We start from the raw sequence: 19,421 nt of genomic DNA, 5'->3' as shown, positions 1-19,421 counted from the left end.
TCAGTCCCCACCACCTCAACAACCAGTATACAGTATCGGTCCCCACCACCCCAACAACCAGTATACAGTATCAGTCCCCACCACAACCAACAACGAGTATACAGTATCAGTCCCCACCACCTCAACAACCAGTATACAGTATTAGTCCCCACCACCTCAACAACCAGTATACAGTATCAGTCCCCACCACCTCAACAACCAGTATACAGTATCAGTCCCCACCACCCCGACAACCAGTATACAGTATCAGTCCCCACCACCCCAACAACCAGTATACAGTATCAGTCCCCACCACCACCACCTCAACAACCAGTATACAGTATCAGTCCCCACCACCCCAACAACCAGTATACAGTATCAGTCCCCACCACCCCAACAACCAGTATACAGTATCAGTCCCAATCACCCCAACAACCAGTATACAGTATCAGTCCCCACCACCCCAACAACCAGTATACAGTATCAGTCCCCACCACCTCAACAACCAGTATACAGTATCAGTCCCCACCACCCCAACAACCAGTATACAGTATCAGTCCACACCACCCCAACAACCAGTATACAGTATCAGTCCCCACCACCCCAACAACCAGTATACAGTATCAGTCCCCACCACCACCACCCCAACAACCAGTATACAGTATCAGTCCCCACCACCCCAACAACCAGTATACAGTATCAGTCCCCACCACCACCACCCCAACAACCAGTATACAGTATCAGTCCCCACCACCCCAACAACCAGTATACAGTACCAGTCCCCACCACCCCAACAACCAGTATACAGTATCAGTCCCCACCACCTCAACAACCAGTATACAGTATCAGTCCCCACCACCCCAACAACCAGTATACAGTATCAGTCCCCACCACCCCAACAACCAGTATACAGTATCAGTCCCCACCACCTCAACAACCAGTATACAGTATCAGTCCCCACCACCTCAACAACCAGTATACAGTATCAGTCCCCACCACCCCAACAACCAGTATACAGTATCAGTCCCCACCACCCCAACAACCAGTATACAGTATCAGTCCCCACCACCCTAACAACCAGTATACAGTATCAGTCCCCACCACCCCAACAACCAGTATACAGTATCAGTCCCCACCACCCCAACAACCAGTATACAGTATCAGTCCCCACCACCCCAACAACCAGTATACAGTATCAGTCCCCACCACCCCAACAACCAGTATACAGTATCAGTCCCCACCACCTCAACAACCAGTGTACAGTATCAGTCCCCACCACCCCAACAACCAGTATACAGTATCAGTCCACACCACCTCAACAACCAGTATACAGTATCAGTCCACAATGTCTGACAAGTAGTATGGAGCAACGGCTTGGAGTATTGGTTCTTCATACTTTCTAATGTACTCCCTGTGAATCTGGTGGAGTTTTTCCCTCTTCAGAGAAAATCAGCTGGTAATGTCACTTGTATTATATCCCATAAATCAGTGTGACAGTACCAGGTTCTGATCACTAGACGCTGCTGTTCCTGCTTCTGATCATGATGAAAATAAGTTGTGTGGTCATCCTCAAAAGTCAAGCTACCCCAACAACCAGTATACGGTATCAGTCCACAATGTCTGACAAGTAGTACAGAGCAACGGCTTGGAGAATTGCTTCTTCATACTTTCTAATGTACTCCTTGTGAATCTGTATTTCACATGCGCCGAATATAAAGAGGTGTAGACCTAACAGTGAAATGCTTACTTACAAGCCCTTAACCAAGCCCTTAACCAACAATGCAGTTTTAAGAAAATATCCCCCAAAACAGTAAGCGATAAGAATAACAAATAATTAAAGAGCAGCAGTAAATAATAATAGCGGGGCTATATACAGGGGGTACCGGTACAGAGTCAACGTGTCAATATGCGGGGGAACCGGTGTCGAGGTAATTGAGGTATTTAAGTACATGTAGGTAAAGTTATTAAAGTGGCTATGCATAGATAATAACAGAGAGTAGCAGCAGCGTGGGGGGGGGGGGCAATACAAATAGTCTGGGTAGCCATTTGATTAGCTGTTCAGGAGTCTTATGGCTTGGGGGGTAGAAGCTGTTTAGAAGCCTCTTGGACCTAGACTTTACTGCTTGCTGTGCGGTAGCAGAGAGAACAATCAATGACTAGGGTGGCTGGAGTCTTTGACAATTTTTAGGGCCTTCCTCTGACACCGCCTGGTATAGAGGTCTTGGATGGCTGGAAGCTTGGCCCCAGTGATGTATTGGGCCGTACGCACTACCCTCTGTAGTGCCTTGCAGTCGGAGGCCAAGCAGTTGCCAAACCAGGCAGTGATGCAACCCGTCAGGATGCTCTCGATGGTGCAGCTGTAAAACCTTTTGAGGATCTGAGGACCCATGCCAAATCTTTTCAGTCTCCTGAAAGGGAATAGGTTTTGTTGTGCCCTCATCACAACTGTCTTGGTGTGCTTGGACCATGACGACACCATTCTGTATACTTCTGGCCCTTCTTTGGACACTGTGTTAACAACCCTCCAGACGAGCTTCAATGCCATACAACTCTCCTTCCGTGGCCTCCAACTGCTCCTAAATACAAGTAAAACTAAATGCATGCTCTTCAACCGATCGCTGCCTGTAGCTGCCCGCCTGTCCAGCATCACTACTCTGGACGGTTCTGACTTAGAATATGTGGACAACTACAAATACCTAGGTGCCTGGTTAGACTGTAAACTCTCCTTCCAGACTCACATCAAACATCTCCAATCCAAAGTTAAATCTAGAATTGGCTTCCTATTTCGCAACAAAGCATCCTTCACTCATGCTGCCAAACATACCCTCGTAAAACTGACCATCCTACCGATCCTCGACTTTGGCGATGTAATTTACAAGATAGCCTCCAATACCCTACACAACAAACTGGATGCAGTCTATCACAGTGCCATCCGTTTTGTCACCAAAGCCCCATATACTACCCACCACTGCGACCTGTACGCTCTCGTTGGCTGGCCTTCGCTTCATAATCGTCGCCAAACCAACTGGCTCCAGGTCATCTACAAGACCCTGTTAGGTAAAGTCCCCCCTTATCTCCGCTCACTGGTCACCATAGCAGCACGCGCTCCAGCAGGTATATCTCTCTGGTCACCCCCAAAGCCAATTCCTCCTTTGGCCGTCTCTCCTTCAAGTTCTCTGCTGCCAATGACTGGAATGAACTACAAAATCTCTGAAACTGGAAACACTTATCTCCCTCACTAGCTTTAAGCACCAGCTGTCAGAGCAGCTCACAGATCACTGCACCTGTACATAGCCCATCTATATTTTAGCCCAAACAACTACCTCTTCCCCTACTGTATTTATTTATTTCATTTATTTTGCTCCTTTGCACCCCATTATTTATTTCTACTTTGCACTTTCTTCCACTACAAATCTACCATTCCAGTGTTTTACTTGCCATATTGTATTTACTTTGCCACCATGGCCTTTTTTGCCTTTACCTCCCTTATGTCACCTCATTTGCTCACATTGTATATAGACCTATTTTTCTACTGTGTTATTGACTGTATGTTTGTTTTACTCCATGTGTAACTCTGTGTTGTTGTATGTTGTCGAACTGCTTTGCTTTATCTTGGCCAGGTCGCAATTGTAAATGAGAACTTGTTCTCAACTTGCCTACCTGGTTAAATAAAGGTGAAATAAATAAATAAAATAAAATGTTAGCTTGTTGGTGATGTGGACACCAAGGAACTTGAAGCTCCCAACCTGCTCCACTACAGCCCTGTAGATGAGAATGGGGGCGTGCTCGGTCCTCCTTTTCCTGTAGTCCACCATCATCTCCTTTGTCTTGATCACGTTGAGTGAGAGGTTGTTGTCCTTGCACCACACGGTCAGGTCTCTGACCTCCTCCCTATAGGCTGTCTCATCAATGTCTGTGATCAGGCACACTGTTGTGTCATCAGAAAACTTAATGATTGTGTTGGAGTCGTGCCTGGCCGTGCAGTAATGAGTGAACAGGGAGTAGAGGAGGGGACTGAACACGCACCCCTGAGGGGACCCGTGTTGAGGATCAGAGTGGCAGATGTGTTGTTACCTACCCTTAAAACCTGGGGGAGGCCCGTCAGGAAGTCCAGGATCCAGTTGCAAAGCGAGGTGTTTAGTCCCAGGGTCCTTAGCTTAGTGATGAGCTTTGAGGGCACTATGGTGTTGAACGCTGAGCTGTAGTCAATGAATAGCATTCTCACATAGGTTTTCTTTTTGTCCAGGTGGGAAAGGGCAGTGTTGAGCACAATAGAGATTGCATCATCTGTGGATCTGTTGGTGCGGTATGCAAATTGGACTGGGTCTAGGGTTTCTGGGATAATGGTGTTGATGTGAGCCATGACCAGCCTTTCAAAGCATGTCATGGCTAGAGACGTGAGTGCTACGGGTCAGTAGTCATTTAGGCAGGTTACCTTAGTGTTCTTGGGCACAGAGACTATGGTGGTCTGCTTGAAACATGCTGGTATTACAGACTCAGACAGGGAGAGGTTGAAAATGTCAGTGAAGACACCTGCCAGTTGGTCAGTGCATGCTCGAAGTACACGTCCTGGTAATCCGTCTGGCCCAGCGGCCTTGTGAATGTTGACCTGTTTAAAGGTCTTACTCACATCGGCTGCGGAGAGCATGATAACACAGTCGTCTGGAACAGCTGATGCTCTCATGCATGTTTCAGTGTTACTTGCCTCGAAGCGAGCATAGAAGTTATTTAGCTCATCTAGTAGGCTCGTGTCACTGTGCAGCTCTCGGCTGTGCTTCCCTTTGTAGTCTGTAATGGTTTGCAAGCCCTGCCACATCTGACGAGTGTCAGAGCCGGTGTAGTACGATTCGATGTTAGTCTTGTATTGGCGCTTTGCCTGTTTGATGGTTTGTCAGAGGGCATAGCAGGATTTCTTATAAGGTTCCGGGTTAGAGTCCAGCTCTACCTTTTAGCTCAGTGCGAATGTTGCCTGTAATCCATGGCTTCTGGTTGGTTATGTACGTACAGTCACTGTGGGGATGATGTCCTCGATGCACTTATTGATAAAGCCAGTGACTGATGTGGTGTACTCCTCAATGCCATCGGAAGAATCCCGGAATATATTCCAGTCTGTGCTAGCAAAACAGTCCTGTAGTTTAGCATCTGCTTCATCTGATCACTTTTTTATAGACCGAGTCACTGGTGATTCCTGCTTTAATTTTTGCTTGTAAGCAGGAATCAGGAGGATAGAGTTATGGTCAGATTTACCAAATGGGGGGCGAGGGAGAGCTTTGTACGCGTCTCTGTGTGTGGAGTACAGGTGATCTAGAATTTTTTTCCCTCTGGTTGCACATTTAACATGCTGGTAGAAATTAGGTAAAACGGATTTAAGTTTCCCTGCATTAAAGTCCCCAGCCACTAGGAGCGCCGCCTCTGGATGAGCGTTTTCCTGTTTGCTTATGGAGTAATACAGCTCATTGAGTGAGGTTTTAGTGCCATCATCGGTCTGTGGTGGTATGTAGACAGCTTTTCCTCCCTGTTCAGAGAAATTATTCAGTGAAGCATGGATTACCCCCCCCGATAAATGAGTGTGAAAGTACCAGCTTTGGCCACTAGATGCCACTGTTCCTGGTGCTGCCACACCCGTTTATCCATTTTGCTCGTCTCTTGTGTTTATTCAATGGATCACATTTTATTTGCAACTTTGGATAGAAAACCAATAGCTTTTGCTAATGATGAAAATAAATACTGTGGTAAACCTCACGTCAAGCCAGGACTCCATGTAAGCAATCAAGGTGGAAACAAAAGGAGAGGAGAGGAGAGGAGAGGAGAGGAGAGGAGAGGAGAGGAGAGGAGAGGAGAGGAGAGGAGAGGAGAGGAGAGGAGAGGAGAGGAGAGGAGAGGAGAGGAGAGGAGAGGAGAGGAGAGGAGAGGAGAGGAGAGGAGGTGTACTGATGCAGGATCAATTATAGACAGTAGAAGAGACTACCAACGACCTACATCTTCTCATCAAATAACACACTCTCTCCAAGAACATTAATCATTAATAACTTATCAACACAACCCCTGCCAGAGCTGACAGACAGCCCGAGAACATGAATCATTAATAACTTATCAGCACAACCCCTGCCAGAGCAGACAGACAGCTCTACGTAAGATCACACATACCTAGAGGATGAGCTCACTTAATTCTTAATCCATCAGTTGTTGTGCCAGTCACATTGTGTTAAAGGTCCCCAAAGCACACATATCCCTGGGACGCTCGTCTTTTCAGGTCGCTGCAGCTAGCAACTGGAACGAGCTGCAACAAACACTCAAACTGGACAGTTTTATCTCAATCTCTTCGTTCAAAGACTCAATCATGGACACTCTTACTGACAGTTGTGGCTGATTTGCATGACATATTGTTGTCTCTACCTTCTTGCCCTTTGTGCCGTTGTCTGTGCCCAAAAATGTATGTGCCATGTTTTGTGCTTCTACCATGTTGTGCTGCTGCTATGTTGTGTTGTTGTCATTTTGTGTTGCTATCATGTTGTGATATTGCCATGTTGTGTTACTACCATGTTGTTGTCATGTTGTGCTGCTACCATGTTGTTGTAATGTTGCGTTCTACCATGTTGTCATGTTGTGTTGTGTTGATACCATTTTGTTGCCATGTTGTGTTGCTAACATGTTGTTGTCATGTTGTGTTGATACCATGTTGTTGTCATGTTGTGTTACTACCATGTTGCTGTCATGTTGTTTTCATACCATGTTGTTGTCATGCTGTGTTGCTACCATGTTGTGATGTTGCCATGTTGTGTTACTACCATGTTGTCATGTTGTCATGTTGTGTTGATACCATGTTGTGTTTCTGCCATGTTGTGTTGATACCATGTTGTGTTGCTGCCATGTTGTCATGTTGTCAAGTTGTGTTGATACCATGTTGTGTTGTTGTCATGTTGTGTTGATACCATGTTGTGTTGCTGACATGTTGTGTTGCTACCATGTTGTTGTCATGTTTTGTTGATACCATGTTTTTGTCACATTGTGTTGATTCCTTGTTGTGTTGCTGCCATGTTGTGTTACTATCATGTTGTTGTCATGTTGTGTTGCTACCATGTTGTTGTCATGTTGTGTTGCGACCATGTTGTTGTCATGTGTTGCTGTCATGTTGTTGTCGTGTTGTTCATGTTGTTATCATGTTGTGTTGCTACCATGTTGTTGTCATGTTGTGTTGCTAACATGTTTTTGACATGTTGACTTGTGACCATGTTGTTGTCATGTGTTGCTGACATGCTGTTGTTGTGTTGCTACCATGTTGTTGTTGTGTTGCTACCATGTGTTGTCATGTGTTTCTGGAATGTAGTTGTCATGTTGTGTTGCTACCGTATTGTTGTCATGTTGTGTTGCTACCGTATTGTTGTCATGTTGTGTTGCTAACATGTTGTCATGTTGTGTTGCTAACATGTTGTTGTCATGTGTTGCTGGCATGTTGTTGTCATGTTGTATTTCGACCATGTTGTTGCCGGCATGTTGTTCTCATGTTGTGTTGCTACCATATTGTTGTCATGTTATTTTGGTACCATGTTGTTGTCATGTGTTTCTACCATGTTGTTGTCATGTTGTGTTGCTACCATGTTGTTGTCATGTTGAGGTGCTACCGTATTGTTGTCATGTTGTGTTTCTACCATGTTGTCATGATGTGTTGCTACCATGTTGTTGTCATGTGTTGCTGGCATGTTGATGTCATGTTGTATTTCTACCATGTTGTTGCTGCCATGTTGTTCTCATGTTGTAATCCTACCATGTTGTTGTCATGTCGTGTTGGTACCATGTTGTTGTCATGTGTTTCTGCCATGTTGTTGTTGTGCTGCTACCATGTTGTTGTCATGTTGTGTTTCTACCATGTTGTTGTTGTGTTGCTACCATGTTGTTGTCGTGTGTTGCTGCCATGTAGTTGTCATGTTGTGTTGCTACCGTATTGTTGTCATGTTGTGTTTCTACCATGTTGTCATGTTGTGTTGCTACCATGTTGTTGTCATGTATTGCTGGCATGTTGTTGTCATGTTGTATTTCGACCATGTTGTTGTTGGCATGTTGTTCTCATGTTGTGTTGCTACCATGTTGTTGTCATGTTGTGTTGGTACCATGTTGTTGTCATGTGTTTCTACCATGTTGTTGTCATGTGTTGCTACCATGTTGTTGTCATGTTGTGTTGCTACCATGTTGTTATGTTGTGTTGCTACCATGTTGTTGTAATGTTGTGTTGCTACCATGTTGTCATGTTGTGTTGCTACCAAGTTGTTGTCATGTTGTGTTGCATTGTGTTGTCATGTTGTGTTGCTACCGTATTGTTGTCATGTTGTGATTCTACCATGTTGTCATATTGTGTTGCTACCATGTTGTTGTCATGTGTTGCTGGCATGTTGTTGTCATGTTGTATTTCTACCATGTGTTGCTGGCATTTTGTTCTCATGTTGTGTTGCTACCATGTTGTTGTCATGTTGTGTTGGTACCATGTTGTTGTCATGTGTTTCTACCATGTTGTTGTCATGTTGTGCTGCTACCATGTTGTTGTCATGTTGTGTTGGTACCATGTTGTTGTCATGTGTTTCTACCATGTTGTTGTCATGTTGTGGTACTACCTTGTTGTTGTTATGTTGAGTTGCTACCGTATTGTTGTCATGTTGTGTTTCTATCATGTTGTCATGTTGTGTTGCATTGTGTTGTCATGTTGTGTTGCTACCGTATTGTTGTCATGTTGTGTTTCTATCATGTTGTCATGTTGTGTTGCTACCATGTTGTTGTCATGTGTTGCTGGCATGTTGTTGTCATGTTGTATTTCTACCATGTGTTGCTGGCATTTTGTTCTCATGTTGTGTTGCTACCATGTTGTTGTCATGTTGTGTTGGTACCATGTTGTTCTCATGTGTTGCTACCATGTTGTTGTCATGTTGTGTTGCTACCATGTTGTCATGTTGTGTTGCTGGCATGTTGTTGTCATGTTGAGTTATTACCATGTTTTTGTCATGTGTTTCTACCATGTTGTTGTCATGTTGTGGTGCTACCATGTTGTCATGTTGTGTTTCTACCTTGTTGATGTCATGTTGAGTTACTCCCATGTTTTTGTCATGTGTTGCTGCCATGCTGTCTTAGGTCTCTCTTTCTGTAGTGTTATGGTGTCTCTCTTGTTGTGATGTGTGTTTTGTCCTATATGTTATCATAAAAAAAAAAAATATATATATTTTTTTTTTAATCCCAGCCCCCGTCCCCGCAGGAGTCATTTTGTCACGTTCGTCGTAAGGATGGGACCAAGGCGCAGCGGGAATGTGTATGCTCATCTTCTTTTATTACGAGAACAAAACCAAAATAAACACTTAAACAAAAAACAACAACGAAAAACAGTCCTGTAAGGCACACAGCTACACATGGAACAACTACCCACAAATCCCAATGAAAAAACACCCCTACTAAATAGGACCTTCAATTAGAGGCAACGAGGAACAGCTGCCTCCAATTGAAGGTCAACCCAATAAACTAAGCATATAAATAGAATACATAGACACAGACATAGAAATAGACTAACATAGAATATTGCCCAAAAACCCCGAAACACACTAAACAAACACCCCCCTGCCACGCCCTGACCACAATAACAAACAACCCCTTTACTGGTCAGGACTTGACACATTTTGCCTTTTGGTAGGCCATCATTGTAAATAAGAATTTGTTCTTAACTGACTTGCCTAGTTAAATAAAGGTTAAATAAATAAATAAAAATGTTAAAAGTATATATACCCTGGAAACTACACACACGATGTAGCTATCCAATTAATAATATAATTTTAGCAGTAGCACACACACTCCTGTCACACCCACACACACGTCGCACACACACACACACACACACTCCTGTCAGAACGCCAATTAAGAAAATGTGAAAGTGAGGAGAGAACTAGGCTCCCTATTGGCTTACACTGACTAGCTTTAGCATAATGCTAACTGCCTATAGCCTCACCCTGACTAGCTTTAACATTACATTAACTCCCTATAGTCTCACCCTGACTAGCTTTAGCATAATGCTAACTGCCTATAGCCTCACCCTGACTAGCTTTAGCACAATGCTAACTGCCTATAGCCTCACCCTGACTAGCTTTAGCATTACGTTGACTCCCTATAGACTCACCCTGACTAGCTTTAGCACAATGCTAACTGCCTATAGCCTCACCCTGACTAGCTTTAGCATTACGTTAACTCCCTATAGACTCACCCTGACTAGCTTTAGCATTACATTAACTTCCTATAGACTCACCCTGACTAGCTTTAGCATTACGTTAACTCCCTATAGACTCACCCTGACTAGCTTTAGCATAACGCTAACTCCCTATAGACTCACACTGACTATCTTTAGCATAACTCTAATTCCCAAGGCTCACAGACAGGTCTTCTAGAATATTTAACAGACTAAAGCTAACAAGACAGAAGACAGAGCATGAAGGAGAAGAGAACACAGTCCCAAAACCCCCATACTGACAGACTTGTAGCTTTACATAGTGTAGAGTCAAATTATAGTCCCAATGGTAACACAGAGGTCTATAATATTTAACAGACTATAAAAAGACCTAGCATAGTGTAGGGTAGATCAGACTGTACATGGTGTATCTCTCTGAGTCTCCAACTATAGATTTAAACATGTGGTAGAAGTCCCATGGCTAATGTTCTGTAGACTTCCAATTAGCATTTAACATACACAGCCCCCCTAGACGTACATCAATTAATTATATATACACTTCACGATGAGAGAGAGAGTGAATAGACACAGAGAGCATGGGCTCCTGAGTTCTTCTGTAAAAATATAGAATTACAGTTGGATAATTGTAGATAAACTTTGAATTGTTTCGCAAGGACTCATACAGGATACTAACCTCAACATCAAACCCCTTCATTCCAATTCACAATTCCATGCATAAAATCTTGATTTTGGACGAAATTACCTGAATGGACTTTTACTATCAAGGACTATCAAGAAAAAAAACTTCTAACAAGCCAAAACCTGCAGAAGAAACAGCAGAAACTGGAAATACCATCCAACACAAAATTAACTGAGTAATGTTCAGTCTAAACCCACTTTCTGAAGCCAAAAAGTAAAAGACAATAATCTGTAGGTAATGTTGTTATATAAAGCTTAATAAATAAGGCTACCAAGCTGCTAGGAAAGAATCTGACTGAAGCTAACACTGAAGTGTGCAGTGAGAGGTGGGAAAACTCTTGAGCCTAACAATGGCCCCTCCCCTCCCAAATGCAGAGGCATTTGAAGCCCCCTCCATCTGTGCAGAGAAGATATCCTCCTCAGAATCCCCAAAATACAACAGCCCCAGGGCAACTTTGTTTGGACGTCATGAAGGATGATTTTCCAATACCAAAAAGATATAGCTAGCTAATGACATTTTACATTTTTAGTCATTTAGCAGACACTCTTATCAGTAGTGAATGCATACATTTCATACATTTTTTCTCCATACTGGTCCCCCATGGGAATCAAACCCACAACACTGGCGTTGCAAACACCATGCTCTACCAACCATGTTCTACCAACTGAGCCACACGGGACCTGACCTCCTTTTCCACGTGGAAAAGACAGACAGAGACCTGCTAGCTACGTTGGGAATCTGCCTCCTGAAAAAAGCTTCTCCCAAGTGGGTGTAACACCTACTCCTGTTGCCTGCTGCACTGCTGCTTGGATTCCACCTGGCGATCTGTTCACCGTCTGCCCTGGCCTGTCTCTCCCTGCCTGGTATAGGTACCCCCGCCACACTCCCCACTCTCTCCCGAGCTTTCACTAGCCTCCAGCACACACGCACTGTTGAAGTGAGTGACTCTAAACTTACAATGGCTAGCCCCAAAATGTCATTTTTTTCGCTTGTGCTTTATGCTATTTGCCTCATGACTCCTGCGTGCTTTGTTGACTATGAACTTGCTTGTTTACACAACCGTGGGACAGACTGTTTGTTCCCACACTCGTGACTCTGACTCTCTATTGGTTACACAGACTCTTGACCTCCCATCCTATTCTAACCACCTCTCACCGGCTTTGTATTCATGTTACCTGATGAAATTGTTGTACAATATGATCTTGGTTTCTGCATGTCAACACTAGAAGCTTATTACCTAAAATGTATATATTGAAAGTGTGGGTTCACAGATCCAATCCAGATGTGTTGGTCATCACTGAGACGTGGTTAAGAAAGAGTGTTTTGAATACTGATGTTAACCTTTCTGGTTATAACCTTTTTCAGCAAGACAGATTTTCCAAAGGTGGGGGAGTGTCAATCTTTACCAAGGATCACCTTCAGTGCTCGGTTGTCTCCACCAAGTCTGTCTCCAAACAATTTCATCTGCTTGTTTTAAGCATTAAACTTTCAAATAACTCTTTGTTGACTGTTGCTGGGTGTTATCATTCACCATCAGCACCGGCCTGTACCCTACCTGCCCTAAGCTCTCTCCTGGCCCCTTACACTAAGTCTGAATTTGTCCTGCTAGGTGACCTAAACTGGGACATGCTTAAACCACCTGACCAAGTCATAGGGCAATAGGACTCCCTAAATCTTTCTCAGATTATTACCAATCCCACAAGGTATGAATCCAAACACCCAGAAAAGGCTACTCTCCTCGATGTTATCCTCACAAATAATCCTGATAGGTATCAGTCTGGTGCTTTCTGTAATAACCTTAGTGATCACTGTTTTACAGCCTGTGTTTGTAATGGCTGCTCAGTGAAATGACCTGTCCTGACTTGTCATAGACACTTGCTAAAAAACTAATGAGCAAGCCTTCCTTCATGAACTGGCCTCTGTAAAATGGTATAGAATCAGCTCTGTAAAATGGTATAGAATCAGCTCTGTTGAAGACACTTGGACCTTCTTTTTTTATATTTTTAGTGGTATCGTTAACAAATACGTTCCCATAAAGAAAATGAGAATTAAAAACAGGTTCAGACTGTGGCTCAGTTGGTAGAGCATGGTGTGTGCAACGCCAGGGTTGTGGGTTTGATTCCCACGGGGGGCCAGTACCAAAAAAAAAAAAATAACATGCATGAAATGTATGTATTCACTACTGTAAGTTGCTCTGGATAAGAGTGTCTGCTAAATGACTTAAATGTAAATGGGATCTGTCAGAGTTACTCCACCTCAAGAATTCCATTTAGTAAATCGCTCGGCACACGCATACTCAGGCTGACTGGCTCTCATTCAGGCAAATTAGAAATAAGTGCACTCAGGCTATCCAGAAGGCCAAAGTTAGTTACTTTAAAACCCTCTTAGGGCTAGAGGGCAGAGTTCGGAAGTTCGGATGAACGACGTGCCCAAAGTAAACTGCCTGTTACTCAGGCCCAGAAGCTAGGATATGCATATAATTGGTAGTATTGGATAGAAAACACTCTAAAGTTTCCAAAACTGTTAAAATAATGTCTGTGAGTATAACAGAACTGATATGGCAGGTGAAAATCCATCTGGATTTTTTTTTTGAGGTCACAGTCCATTTCAATGCTTGTCTATGGGATATTCAAAGGAATTCCTCCTAGATTGCAGTTCCTATGGCTTCCACTAGATTTTTTCTTTAGAAAGGGTTTCAGGCTTGCTTTTTGAAAAATGATTAAGTAGTTGTAGTTTTTCCAAGGTGTCTCTCATTAGAAATATAGTCTTGTTGTGCGCGTGAATGAGGTGTGCGCTCTTCATTATTTATCTTCCCTATTGAACATACTATTCTCCGTCTTAAATATTATTGTTTATTTAGATAGTAGAGTACCTGAGGATTAATTAGAAACATCGTTTGACTGGTTTGGACGAACTTTACTGGTAACTTTTTGGATTCGTTTGTGTGCATGTTGAACTAGAGGATTACTGAATCAAGCGCGCCAACTAAACAGACATTTTTGGGATATAAAGAAGGACTTTATCGAACAAAACAAACATTTGTTGTGTAACTGGGACCCTTGGGATTGCAAACAGAGTATGATCTTCAAAGGTAAGTGATTTATTTTATCGCTATTTGTTACTTTTGTGACGCCTGTGTTGGTTTGGAAAAGTATTTTAATGTGGGGCGCTGTCCTCAGATAATCGCATGGTAAGCTTTCGCCGAAAAGCCTTTTGGAATCTTAAGTTAAGCTTTTAAACGATGTAAGACACTTGTATTTTCATGAATGTTTAATATTACGATTTTGTCATTTGAATTTGGCGCTCCAGCTTCACGGGTGTTGTCGATTTTGATCCCATCAGCGTGATCTGTGTGCTAAGAGGTTTTAAGGAGCAGTTCTCTCTCTGTGGGTCTAACCCCAAGAAGTTCTGGAAAACGGTTAAAGACCTGGAGAATAAACCCTCCTCCTCACAGCTGCCCATGTCCCTTAATGTTGATGATGTGGTTGTTACTGACAAGAAGCACATGGCTGAGCTCTTTGATCCCCACTTCATTAAGTCAGGATTCCTATTTAATTCTGCCATGCCTCCTTGCCCGTCCAACATTTCCTCATCTCCCACCCCTTCTAATGTGATGCTCCTCCCTCTTTTCCCACATGCCCTGCTACAACGTTTCTCCCTGCAGGCATTCACTGAGTCCAAGGTGCTAAAGGAGCTCCTTAAACTTGACCACAAAAAAACATCTGGTTCAGATGGTTTAGACCCTTTCTTCTTTAAGGTTGATGCCCCTGTCATCGCCAAGCCTATCTCTGACCTTTTTAACCTGTCTCTCCTCTCTGGGGAGGTTCCCATTGCTTGGAAGGCAGCCACGGTTTGTCCTTTATTTAAAGGGTGAGATCAAACTGATCCTAACTGTTATAGGCCAATTTCTATTTTCCCTGTTTATCAAAAGTGTTGGAAAAACTTGTCAATAATCACCTGACTGACTTTCCTGCTGTCTACAGTATTCTCTCTGGTATGCAATCTGGTTTCTGCTCAGGTTATGGATGTGTCACCGCAACCTTAAAGGTCCTCAATGATGTCACCATTGCCCTTGATTCTAAGCAATGTTGTGCTGTTATTTTTATTGACTTGGCCAATGCTTTTGACACGGTAGACCATTCCATTCTTGTGTGCCGGCAAAGGAGTATTTGTGTCTCCGAAGGATCTTTGGCCTGGTTTGCTAACTAGCTCTCTCAAAGAGTGCAGTGTATAAAGTCAGAACATCTGCTGTCTCAGCCATTTCCTGTCACCAAGGGAGTACCCCAAGGCTCGGTCCTAGGCCCCACGCTCTTCTCAATTTACATCAACAACATAGCTCAAGCAGTAGGAAGCTCACTCATCCATTTATATGCAGATGATACAGTCTTATACTCAGCTGGCCTCACCCCGAATTTTGTGCTAAATGCTCTACAACAAAGCTTTCTTAGTGTCCAACAAGCTTTCTCTGACCTTAACCTTGATCTGAACACCTCCAAAACAAAGATCATGTGGTTTGGTAAGAAGAATGCCCCTCTCCCAACCGGTGTGATTACTACCTCTGATGGTTTAGAGCTTGAGGTAGTCACCTCATACAAGTACTTGGGAGTATGGCTAGATGGTACACTGTCCTTCTCTCAGCACATATCAAAACTGCAGGCTAAGGTTAAATCTAGACTTGGTTTCCTCTCTTTCACCCCAGCTGCCAAACTAACCCTGATTCAGGTAACCATCCTATCCACGCTAGACTACGGAGACGTAATTTATAGATCGGCAGGTAAGGGTGCTCTCGAGCGGCTAGATGTTCTTTACCATGCAGCAATCAGATTTGCCATCAATGCTCCTTATAGGACACATCACCGCACTCTATACTCCTCTGTAAACTGGTAATCTAGGTATACACGTCACAAGACCCACTGGTTGATGCTTATTTATTAAACCCTCTTAGGCCTCACTCCCCCCTATCTGAGATATCTACTGCTGCCCTCATCCTCCACATACAACACCTGTTCTGCAGTTACATTCTGTTAAAGGTCCCCAAAGCACACACATCCCTGGGTCATTCGTTTTTTTAGTTCGCTGCAGCCAGCGATGGGAACGAGCAGCAAAAAACACTCAAACTGGACAGTTTTATCTCAATCTCTTCATTCAAAGACTCAATCATGGACACTCTTACTGACAGTTGTGGCTGCTTTGTATGATGTATTGTTGTCTCTACCTTTCTGCCCTTTGTGCTGTTGTTTGTGCACAATAATGTTTGTACCATGTTTTGTGCTGCTACCATGTTGTGCTGCTTTGTTGAGTTGTTACCATGTTGTTGTCATGTTTTGTTGATACCATGCTGTGTTGTCATGTGTTGCTAACATGCTATGTTGTTGCTTTAGGTAACGCTTTATGTAGTGTTGTGGTGTCTCTCTTGTCGTGATGTGTGTTTTATCATATATATATATATATTTTTATCCCCGTCCCCGCAGGAGGCCTTTTGCCTTCTGGTAGACCATCATTGTAAATAAGAATTTGTTCTTAACTGACTTGCCTAGTTAAATAAAGGTTAAATAAATATACAAATAAAATACACAGGATAGCATTTAACATAGCGCTAACCAAACTTCCACCGCTAACACAGACTAACCTAGTGTAGCCTAGCGAATTAAGTGTAGCCTGTAGCCTGAGGGAAGTCCATTGCCTCCCACCGCTAACACATACTAGCCTAGTGTACCCTAGCAAATAGCCTGTAGCCTGAGGGAAGTCCATTGCCTCCCACCGCTAACACATACTAGCCTAGTGTAGCCTAGCGAATAGCCTGTAGCCTGAGTGATGTCCATGGACTGGTACAGTTAAATATTTAACAGGCATGCGCTCCTCAGTCCCAGAAACAGCACAGAGGCCCACAGCATCACATCTGACACACACACACACATACACACACACACAACACACACACAGCATCTAGTCACACACACACACACACACACACACACACACACACACACACACACACACACACACACACACACACACACACACACACACACACACACAGCATCTAGTCACACACACACACACACACACACACACACACACACACACACACACACACACACACACACACACACACACACACACACACACACACACACACACACACACACACATACAGCATCTAGTCACACACACACACACACAACACATGCAACAAGAGATGTCGTGTTTCTGTTACTACAGGCCTTGTAGAGAAGGGCAGTAGAGTGAGCACTAGTATTGGTTCTAATTCTATAGCTGTGGTTGTAACATAGCCTAGCCTAGCGTAGCGTCAGCACTAGTATTGGTTCTAATTCTATGGGTGTGGTTGTAACATAGCCTAGCCTAGCGTAGCGTCAGTACTACTATTGGTTCTAATTCTATGGGTGTGGTTGTAACGTAGCCTAGCCTAGCGTCAGTACTACTATTAGTTCTTATTCTATGGATGAGTTTGTAATGTAGCCTAGCCTAGCGTCAGTACTACTATTGGTTCATATTCTATGGGTTAGTGTGTAACGTAGCCTAGCCTAACGTCAGTACTACTATTGGTTCTTATTCTATGGGTTAGTGTGTAACGTAGCCTAGCCTAGCGTAGTGTCAATGCACGTCTCAGTGTGTCTTAGGGCTGAAAGTTATCACAGCAGCTGTTTAGAGCTGATTACAGCAGACAGTACCTCTCAACCAACCACACACACACACACACACACACACACACACACACACACACACACACACACACACACACACACACACACACACACACACACACACACACACACACACACACATATTCTGTTTAGAGCAGATTACAGCAGACAGACAGCACCTCTTTACTAACCTGATCACAGTATCCACGCTGAAGGGCCTGTCGGGGCTCTGACAGACAGACATGGAACAACGAGCTAGTTCACACACTCCACTAATCCTGCCAAATACTGCCCTCTTCTTCTTCTGATGGTGAGAGAGTGTGTTTGACACCACATGTCCTTATCTCTGGCACAGTGTGTGTGTGTGTGTGTGTGTGTGTGTGTGTGTGTGTGTGTGTGTGTGTGTGTGTGTGTGTGTGTGTGTGTGTGTGTGTGTGTGTGTGTGTGTGTGTGTGTTTTAAGTTTTATTAGTAAACAACTCATACACCATCCAATGAAACGCTGACTGCAGGTTCCTTCTGGACAAAGCAACAACAATGAGACATAAGGAAAGATCAGAATATCAACATAAAGGAAACAGCTCAGTAGAATAGAATAAACATTTTAGCATAAGTGTGTGTGTGTTGTGTGTGTTGTGTTGTGTGTGTGTTTGTGGTGGGGCAGGTTTGAAGTCTATGATAAGTCGGTGTCTTCAGAGAGAATGAGGCTCTAATTTGACTCCTTCCACCCACACTGGAATATATATTACACAGCCAACTCTTTACCTCTCTCTCTCTCTCTCTCTCTCTCTCTCTCTCTCTCTCTCTCTCTCTCTCTCTCTCTCTCTCTCTCTCTCTCTCTCTCTCTCTCTCTCTCTCTCTCTCTGTCTCTCTCTCTCTCTCTCTCTCTCCACCTCCTTTCTGTTTCTCCCTCTCTCGTCTTCTCTCTCTGTTTCTCCTTCTTTTCTTTGCCTCCTCTCCCTCTCGCTCTCTCTCTACCTCTTTTCTGTTTCTACCTCTCTCTTCCTCTCTCTGTTTCTCTCTCTCTCTACCTCCTCTCCCTCCATCTCTCTGTTTCTCGCTCTCTCGCTAACTCATCTCTCTCTCTGTTCTGTTTCTCCCTCTCTCTAAGTCCTCTGTCTCCCTTCCTACCCCATTCTCTCTCTCTCTCTTTCTACCTCTCTTCTCTCTAACCTCTCCTCTTTCTCTGCTTTGTCTCTCCTCTCGCTCTCATCTGTGACTGAATTTGAAACAGGGCAAGAACCGAACAAGACCAAATCACTCCCCTCCACCCCTCTCTCCTCCACTGTGCTCTCCTCCCTCTCTCCTCTGTCTCTCCTCTCCCCTCTCCCATCCCCCTCTCTCTCTTTTGACAAATCAAAGAATTGTGAGTTTGATATTTATAGCAGAAATGCCTTTGGGGAAAATATCCCACTCTCTCCCTCTCTCTCCCTCCTTTTCTCTCTTTCTCTCTCCCTCTCTCTCCCTCTCTCATTCTGTCTATTGTTCCCATTCCACTGACATTCCACTGATCTCTCTCTCTCTCTCTCTCTCTCTCTCTCTCTCTCTCTCTCTCTCTCTCTCTCTCTCTCTCTCTCTCTCTCTCTCTCTCTCTCTCTCTCTCTCTCTCTCTCTACCTCCTTTCTGTTTCTACCTCTTTCTTTCTCTCTCCCTCTCTCTCTCTCCCCCTCTCCCTCCCTTTCTCTCCTTCTCTCTCTTTCTCTCATTCTGTCTATCGTTCCCATTCCACTGACATTGACTCCATGAAACCGTAGCAGCCCTGGAGTCGGAACTAAACTCACCACACACACAATCTGCATTGAAGTCACACACTGAAGCTACTGACAATACTGCTGCTAGTCCACTATAGAGACTGAACAGCTACTGACAATACTGCTGCTACTAGT

The 19,421-nt window shown here is 43.9% G+C and overlaps 1 protein-coding gene across 1 annotated transcript in view; it reads right to left on the bottom strand.

The window, feature by feature from the left end:
- LOC106563992 (glutamate receptor ionotropic, NMDA 2A) overlaps nt 1-19,421 on the bottom strand; it is a 428,098-nt gene that overhangs the window by 280,522 nt on the left and 128,155 nt on the right. The gene's annotated exons all lie outside the window — the stretch shown is intronic.

The sequence above is a fragment of the Salmo salar genome, chromosome ssa12, assembly GCF_905237065.1.
Source record: "Salmo salar chromosome ssa12, Ssal_v3.1, whole genome shotgun sequence".
In the NCBI taxonomy this organism is placed as follows: Eukaryota; Metazoa; Chordata; class Actinopteri; order Salmoniformes; family Salmonidae; genus Salmo; species Salmo salar.
The sequence above is the reverse complement of the archived record's forward strand: the minus strand, read 5'-3'. Positions and strand labels throughout refer to the sequence as shown.